This window comes from Macadamia integrifolia, chromosome 1, assembly GCF_013358625.1.
Source record: "Macadamia integrifolia cultivar HAES 741 chromosome 1, SCU_Mint_v3, whole genome shotgun sequence".
Taxonomy (NCBI): domain Eukaryota; kingdom Viridiplantae; phylum Streptophyta; class Magnoliopsida; order Proteales; family Proteaceae; genus Macadamia; species Macadamia integrifolia.
The window spans coordinates 34,489,954-34,499,356 of record NC_056557.1 but is presented as its reverse complement, the minus strand read 5'-3'; the positions used below and the strand labels follow the sequence as shown (position 1 = coordinate 34,499,356).

At 35.9% G+C, this 9,403-nt stretch overlaps 1 pseudogene; it reads right to left on the bottom strand.

Annotated features, from left to right (window-relative positions):
- Positions 1-2,783: 2,783 nt before the first annotated feature.
- LOC122085042 lies at positions 2,784-5,485 on the bottom strand (annotated as a pseudogene).
- Positions 5,486-9,403: the final 3,918 nt, after the last annotated feature.

Sequence of the window (9,403 nt, the reverse complement as noted above, 5' to 3'; positions counted from 1 at the left end):
TCACAAAGGGAGAGAGAGAGAGAGAGAGAGAGAGAGAGAGAGAGAGAGAGAGAGAGAGAGAGAGAGAGAGAGATCAATTCTGTTAATATCCAATTCTAAGTGGCATAGGAGAAATAGGTGCTCCAACTTGAACCTCTTCAATGTTGAAACCATGGTTTTAACTATTGGTATCGTATCGATATCGACTGAGGCCGATCCTTGATCCTCATATGAATATGATGAATTATGAATGAAAAATAGGAGAAAATTATTCTTATACTTGTTTCCTTTCTCTCCCTTTTTTGATGGGTGTAATCAATGTGTGTTCAATGACCATAAACCATCATGGCAACAAGTTGTCATGCAGGTTGATTTTTGGATCTCTCATGGGATACCAAACAAAGGCTACAAAAATCAAGTAACCCCCGATCCAATATCCATAGAGCATCTCACACCACTGCACACAGACGCCAACGTCATAATTATCACCAATGTTAAGAACAAAGAGTTAACAAATACTGCATGGGCTCTATGCATTGTCTCCCAGGGAAATTGTCTTCTAATGGAAGCTACTTTTTGCATGATAGGAGAGGATGGTGAGTCGGAGGCGATAGGGCTTATAGAAGGAATGACAAAGGCCAGGAAAGCGTGCATGGAGGTAGACTATGTTTGGAGCACACCAAGGAACTTGGATGGCTACTAGACAAAAAGGAAGATAGGCTGCTTAATATGTGGCCAAAAACTTTAATTTTAGCATGCATAGAACTAGAAAAGCACCATCATTACCCCAAATTTTGTTTGACAAATACTAATAGCTATATGGGGGTACTCAAAACACTAGCAAAAGAGGCTCTAAGTAAAAAATGCTATATTTACAAGACGGATATGCTATGTAATTTGTAGTTTCCCTATGTTTTCTTTGTTGAAAAAAAAAAACTGATTATTAACAAAATTTATTGGTTGGTTTCAAAACTCTCACTCTTAATCAATTCCTATTGTAACCAATTTATAAGATGCCATTTTCAACATGATCAATGAAATTAATTGAAGGGTACATGTTTTCTTTTTCCCTTATTATTAATTAGAACATTAGTTCAGTATTGCAGTTACACAATTAAGCAGTACTTAAATGAGGTTTTCATTAAAACATCGGTTCAGTTACCATAAGAAATCTTAGCTACTCCATTTTTCAAGTAATCTAACAAATACCCATTTGATTTAGAAAGAAAACCAGGAGAAGTAATGGAAAGAACCAAGAGATTTTCGTTGGTACTGTTGCTGTCATGCTTGTTTTTGGGTTCAGTAGTGGCCGAGTTCAGAATCAGAACATCGAGTCCTCCATTGGCTTCTTCAGAACAAAAAAATTATCTTGTTTTTACTGAGACAAGCAACCTGGCCTCGAACCTTAAAATCCTCAGTTCTGTCTTTGAAAACAGGTTCTTCTTCTACTTCTTTCTACCTATCTCAGTCTCTCTTGAAGTTTCTATTTTATTTTTTTCTTTTCTAATGCAGCGAAGAGAAAGCAAAGAAGTCTCTGCTTTACAATTACGGTACTTTTAATGGGTTTGCAGCTAGGCTTACTCCAAAACAGGCCTTCCTACTTGCAAGTATGAACTCTCTCTCTCTCTCATCAGTTTGGGCCTAGTTTAAATGGTTCGGTTCATGTTAAATTGATAGAAATTGAAATTATTATTAGACGGTTTCAGTAAATCGGTCTGTATTCAGTTCAGGTCATAGGGTTTATTATTGGATTGGTTTGGTTTGGTTTGGTTTGACTTGTTGATGAATGTTTACTATATGCTTCCTAATTAATTTAAGATAATTTACATCACCACCCCCTATAAAATGCCAGTATTATAGGAACACCCCCTGGATAATACCAATTTATGTTAAGACCCCTGCCGTGAATCTCTGTTACAGAATATACTTAAAATGCTGACATCTAGTGAATATACCTTAAATGCTGACCCCCTGCCGTCAATCTTTGTATTTGGTCTTAATGGTTTTTATTGTAAACGGTTCTGTTTTGAACTGAGATCTATAGGCCCAATATAATATTCACTAGATCATTTATCCTTCAGTTTCTGTTTGGATGTCAAGAAAAGGGGAAAAAAAAAATTTTTGAAAAATTTTGAATTTGAAGAAAGAAATAGGCACATAAATCAATAATCATGTCATTGCAATTTTTTCCCTATTATGTTTTTTGTACCTTTTATTTTTATTTTTATTTTTACATCTAAACATAGAAAAATATCTAATTGCCTTTTTAATGGGATATATTTATCCTTTTGTGCAGAGCAATTGGGAGTGCATTTGGTGCACAAAGAAATTATATACCATCTTGATGGGCAAGAATAGATAGTCACACACTTTGTGAGATGAACAGATAGTATACTAATAAAGAAGTACACATGGAGTTTTTTTTCTTCATCTTTGTCTTTTTTTCTTTTCCTTGTATTGGAGAATCCAATTCTATTATGAATTCATATGCTAGTATGACACAATCTTAATCCACTTCTTTAAGTTCCTGCCCCTGATTTGATTTTATTTCTGTGGTTAACTTGCCTTTTGATGTGAGGTTTTGTTTATTTTTTCACTGTTTTAATATATTTTCCAAAAATATATATATATATATATATATTTCCTCCACCGTGGTTGAAAGATAAGTATATCCATCTAGGGTTATAAATGCTCTATACTAGCTTCATGAAAATATATAGATCAAACAATGCTGCAGAAATATTAGAGTCCATGGTGTGTAGAAAGTGGCTTCCAACACACCAGACAGTCGATCGATCTAATTAGCTATGGAATATCAGATTCATTACCTTCTGTTACACCATAGAATGAATAAACTTAATTACCTTGTAGTTCTTCCTGTAGAGATCCACTGCAGTTGCATGAGAAAGGAGCAAGTTGTGGGCAACTATGTATGGGTATGTCCCAGAATCCTCCACATTGCCAGGAGGATAGGTACCATTAATATACCCTCCCCTGGTGAAAATAAATGGCTTGTTCAAGGTGATCCAATGCTTCACACGGTCACCAAATCGAGCAAAGCAAATTCTTACATACTCCTTGAAATCTTTACTGCATGTATATATTGTGTATACAATCAATGAGATTTGATGAGTTTCCTAGTTTTCATGAGAAGGTGATACTTGGAAGAACATGTCAGTACTTACATGATTTGAGAATTCAAGAAACCACCATACTCATCTTCCAGGGCTTGAGGAACATCCCAGTCAAAGAGTCACGAAAGGCTGAATCCCTACATATATTTAAGACAATTTCATGATAATATTTGTTATTTGTCGAGAGAGAGAGAGAGAGAGAGAGAGAGAGAGAGAGAGAGAGAGGGGGTCAATTCGGTTATTGATTTGTTGGCCAAAAGAGAATGTTTGCTCAAGTGTCATTTTTTTTGTCATCTCAATCTCATCCCCTTTTTGTTTGGGATGTTATTTGTTGGGATGCTAAGGAAAGATCCAGATTTTAGATTTGTGAAAAGAAAATAGTTTGTTATCGTTATGTCTTTAATTTGTTTTATTGTTCTACTAAAGGCGGCATTAATTTTAAAGGAAAAAGTTTTTCTTTTAGATCTTACTATCTGTTGATGGCAATGCCAAAGGTAGAGTATAAAGATTCTTCATTTCACTTTCATCTTTAAATGATGTACATCCTTTTATATTTTTTTCTTAGGAAAAGAGAATGCTACTTGCTTGTGTTCCCAAACCCAAACACATGGAAAAATGGAAATGGAGGCTAGGGCAGGGGTGTGGGCATCTTTCATAGTCTGCACCCACTTCCCCATATGTGTGGATGTAGGGAACACAAGTGGGTAGCATTTTTTTCCCTTTTCGAGAGAGAGAGAGAGAGAGAGAGAGAGATTGATTTTAATACCTTTGGACAGAAGCTCATTGATAAGATTGTTGTGATATTTGATGCCTTCCTCATTCACTCATCCAGCTACCAATTTATAATGTTTAAGAAAATCATGTATAACACAAATTTATCATATCCAGATAGATTATAAATAAAAACTAATATTGTTTCTTCAACAACAGTCAAGATCAAAGGCTTCTATATATCCAATATCTTACTACTTACATGGCAATATTCTGGTCCATGCAATCGAGAATCTGTAAGCATTGACACCCAAATCCTTCATCACAGCCACATGTTCCTATTTGATTTGTGGAAAAGTATATCATCATCATCATAATCAACACTGTTGGTTACAAGTAGGGATATATATCAATACTCTATTAATATTGATGAAGAAAGGATCCTCTGCATGTATAGGTGAAAAAAATTTGGCTGTCAGCAAGGGTTGCAGCTATTTTTTTCGGTCAGAGGATCACACCTCTGTGTCCTTTTCACTTTCGTAAGTACCCAACCTTTTCCCTTAATTAATGAATGAAACATGTAGTGCCGGCCCCCACCTACCATAATAAAATTAAAGGCAAGGGAACCCAGTCCATCTAGTATTCCCATACCCACATGAAAACACCTGGTGTGTGCAGAAGTAGCTAGGACTTTTCACATCCAGCTGTGTCTGGTGGAGTGGCAATCGCTAGATGGACAAGGTTCTTTTCTCCAAAGTTTAATTAGTCATGTAATTAGATGATCAACAATAAGTATGGTACTTACCTTATATCTGTGATAAGAATCTAGGGCAACATCTGCATTCTTGCCGTCCTTTATCTTATCTGCCCACAAATTAAAACAACGTATATGAATGCATTTTCAGTTATTTGTGCTCTACCATGCTTGTATGGGAAGAAAAAGTGTCGGAGAGAGATTTTTTTTCTTTCTTTCTAAGAATCAGCAAATGGATTTATATTAATCAATTATTAAAAAAACCAAACAATGATAGAAAACGTTATTGAGCTACTATTCCACCTTCGGCATGACTATCAGCAAAATAGAAACTCAATCAAAAACGTGTCAGAGAGTGAGAGAGAGAGAGAGAGACCTGGATTTCTATGAGTGAACTGGTCCCAATTGCTTACTCCTTTACCACCTTCTTTTGCAGCACCTTCATACTGGAGAACAACAAAACACACACACACATATCAATGAGAATTCTCCACTTTCCAACACTTGAGAGACAACCAAATATGAGGACTATAGGCGGGCGGCTCACATACCTGATAAGCAGATGATGCTGTTCCAAAGAAGAAATCCCGCGGGAAATGAATTCGTTTGATTGGAGATAATGGAAGTGGCGTTGGCTTATTATTTGCTTTATGATTAGTTTCATCGGAAATATTGGCCTGAATGGAACAACCCTTCTGCCAATTTTGACGTAGAGGTACTGCTTTTCGTGGCCCAATGGGTTGGAGCCTTACCCTACTCCCCTGCCCTGAAACGATTAAGGGCTTCTGCAGGAGCCAAAGGGGACGATGAACGGTAGTTGCTGACTGAGGCAACTTACCATTCAGCATTTTTGCTTGCAGATAGAGAGAGAGAGAGAGAGAGAGAGAGGTTCCTGATAAGCTTAGGAGCTGCTTGGGAGCTAGGTACTTTCCATCAGAACTAAGCTCTCCTTTATATAGAACAAAGAGAAAGTTGTTAGACAATGATTCCAAGTAAGAACCGAGAAAGTAGTTGGACAATGATTCCAAGTAAGAACCGTTCATGCAATAAATAAATAAAGTGATTGCAAGTAGTTACATATAATTAGTTATCTAGCACATTAGTAATTAAGTTAACTGCCCTTCAATCGCTTACTCCTTTACCACCTTCATTTGCTTTAAAGAGGCAAATTGTATTGCTCAACTTTCTAGGTAGCAAAGGATGCAGCCAAATCTGGGATCTGAGTCTCAATATTCCCTTCCCTCCTATATGTGGAAAGAGATTAGGCATGATGCTGAGGCAAGACCAAGGTTTTGTTTCTATTAGTTGAGGTTTAAGTTCCTCCGCTGATGGCAATGCTAAAGGTGGGGGTCCTTGATTCTAGTTTCTATTTTTCCCTCCTGTGTTGTTCTTTTTTATTTTCTTATTAATACAATTTCAGAATTTTCTAGTGAAAAAATAAAAAGGGTAACTACCCATTTAACAACGCTAACCTCTTTTTCTGCTAAAGATCAAAATTGTATTAAGAAAGAAAAAAACAAAAAAAAAAATCACATAAGGAAAACATTCTTAGAAAAAAACACTAGCAAAATAAAGAAACCTCACCTTCGGCATTGCCATCAACATGGTTCTCTGTCGCTTTTAAAAAAGTCAAAATCTACACTAACTACTAGGTAACTACGCCCCAATAACTCACACTTAACATAAATTGATAATTATAAATAGCGGTCCCTCTGCCACATGCAAGTTACAATTCATAACCTTAAAATTTGTCCTTGTCCTCAAAGACATTCAAAAGCAAACATGCCCTCTTCATCATGAAGAAAAACCCATCAACTGAATATTGCTTTCATATTTTTTGCAGAAGGTGAAGCACATGTCGACAAAGGAACTCCTAAGAGAACAACCTGTACTCGCTTCCTCTACTACCAGCTCCACTTTGTCAGGCTTTGATACCACTTGATACAAGCACATGAGAGGGAGGAGATAAGATGGAAAGGTGATAAAATAGGGTAAGGGAGAAAGGAGATAAAATAGCTTTACAGACAAAGCATGACGTCTTTGGATTAATAGAAGAAGCTATGACCTCCTCCTCCAAAGATAACTTATAGGAATCCTTTTGTCATTTCAAGTCAATCCTACACTCCTACTTCATTCCTTAACCAATAAATAGAGTGACTGCAAGTAGTTATATATAATTGGTTAAGCACACACATTAATATTAAGGTAACCACCAATACAATTCCTCATTTAACTACGCTAACTACATCCACTTCTCCCATTATCGGATAACTTCCGGTATCACACCTAATATGATTTGTTAACTACTAATAGGGCTCCCTCTACCATATGTGCATGTAAAAGAACCATTCAAGCATATTATCTTAATAAGCATTGGTCTTCTTATATAGACTTTTTCATGCCTCATATACTTTTTTTTTTTTTGGGGGGGGGGGGGTAAATAAAGCGCCACATATACTTTACTACCAAGTTTTTTGCAGTTACATGACTTGAATTATTATCACGTGTTTCATGTGAAAACTCTTATTAAATATTACTTGTCACTTTCTCACGTTTCACCTCTTCCGATCATTACATTTGTTCGGTGGTGGTGACAACATTGCATTGAACCAGTTACCTCCCTACCCAATATTTATTTTTCACTTGAAAGCATTCATCAATTATTTTTTTTTAATTGATAATAACTTCAGAGGGATTGCAAATGTGGATGATAACTCCATCCCGTGTGGAGTCAGATGAGGGAAATTCATTCTTTCATATTTTGAATTGGCATGCAACCTCCTTAGTTGATCTCTCTGAAGTGGAACATCTTCAGTTGAACTATACTGATGAGGATATTGAAGAGGAAATTGAGGAAGAGCTTCATTGGGACGACACTTGAATCTCTACTATGCATAGGGAGAGGAGTCATCGTATTCACTTTGCCTCTTATTTTTTTCGCTCATCTGAGTGGAAGATTTGATGTCTTTTGAATGATCACAATGTGTGCAGTTTTCATTTGGTACTTGGGTTGATGTTTTGGTTCTTTTTCTAGTTGTTGGTCGGGGCCTAGTTCCTCTTGATGGCATCTTAGCCTTGTAATTTTCTTTTTCTTCGCATTTTAATATATTTAAGTATTCACCAAAAAAAATTATTTTTTTAATTGTCCTTTCCCTAAGGCTATTTGGACTGGGGTTATTAAAAAGTTATGCCCTTCTCACTCCCCCCTCTCCTCATTTGAGAGAGATAGTGGCGTTGGATTAGCCTAGAGTTCAAAGGAAGGTCCATTTGCAACATGGATGTAAAGATGACTTTCTATGCTTTGATATATCATCTATTTAGTGGGAAAGAAGCAAACACTGACAGAACTCCTCTTCTCGGTCTTAAAATAAGATTTGGAATGCTATTGAATTTGTTTGGACCACCATTAATACTGACCTCAATTTAAAGATATTAGTTGCTTATTGTTACTATGCATTCAGTTAATTGTTTTTTGGAGAAAGTTATGCTTCATCCATGGTCAAGATATTCTATCATAATCGAGGATCATAATTACTGCTCCCCCCCCCCCTTCCCCCAAACCCTAAGGCTATGTTTGGTAGCCAAGAGAAAAGAAAGGAAAAAAGAATCTAGAAAAGAAAAGAAATGAAATGGTGGGAAAATAAAAAGATTATGTATGTTTGGTAATCAAGAGAAGAAAAGAAAAGAAAAGAAAAAAATTAAAAAAAATTATGAATTTTAGGAGAGAGATAGACACATAGGAAATCATTGTGTAATCATTATTTTTTGTCTTATTATCTTTTCATATTTTCTCATGTTTTTTTGTGTTTTTTGCAAGAAAATTTTTTGAGGGAACAAAAGAAAACTTCTCAATTCCCAATAGAAATGTTAAATTTCAAAATATAAATCTTCTCTTGGATGAAGACATACCAAGTGCAAAGAAAAATTCTTCACCCAAGAAAAAAGTACAAAAAAGTGTATTTTTTTTTTCTTCTCTTGACTACCAAACACAGCCAAGATGTAAGTGGTCAACCACGTTCATTATTAATTAAGCTAATTGCCCATACAACTACCCATTTAACTATGCTAACTACTAGGTAACTACATCCATTAACTCCCACTTAACATAATTTGATAACTATCAATAGGGGTCCTTCTACCACATGTGCAAGTAATAATGTAGACCCTTAAAATTTGTCCTCGTCCTCAAGGACATTCAGAAGCAAGCATGTCCACTCCTTCATGAAGAAAAAACCCATCATTGAATATTTCATTCTTGCTCTTTACAATAGATGAAACACATATTGATGAAGAAACTCCTAAGAGAACAACCCATACTCGCTTCCTCCACCACTGACCCCACTTTGTTAGGTTTTCATACCATTTGATGCGTGAACATGAGAAGGAGGAGATGAGATGAAAAAGAGATAAAATATGGTAGGGGAGAAAGGAGATAAAATAGCTTTACAGAAAAAGATGATGTCTTTGGCTTAATAGAGGAAGCCACAACCTCTTCCAAAGAGAACTTATAGGAATCCTTTTGTCATTTCAAGTCTATCATGCATTCCTACCTACATTCCTTATCCAATAAATAGAGTGATTGCAAGTACTTACATATAATTGGTTAACCATGCACATTACTATTAAGGTAACCGTCAATACAACCCCCCATTTAACTACACCAACTATTAGGTAACTACACCCACTTCTCCCATTAACAGATAACTTCCAATATCACACTTAATATAATTTAGCTACTAATTGGGGTCCCTCTACCATGTGTGCACATGAAAGAACCATTCATGCATATTATCTTAACACGCATTGGTCTTTTTTTTTTTTTTTT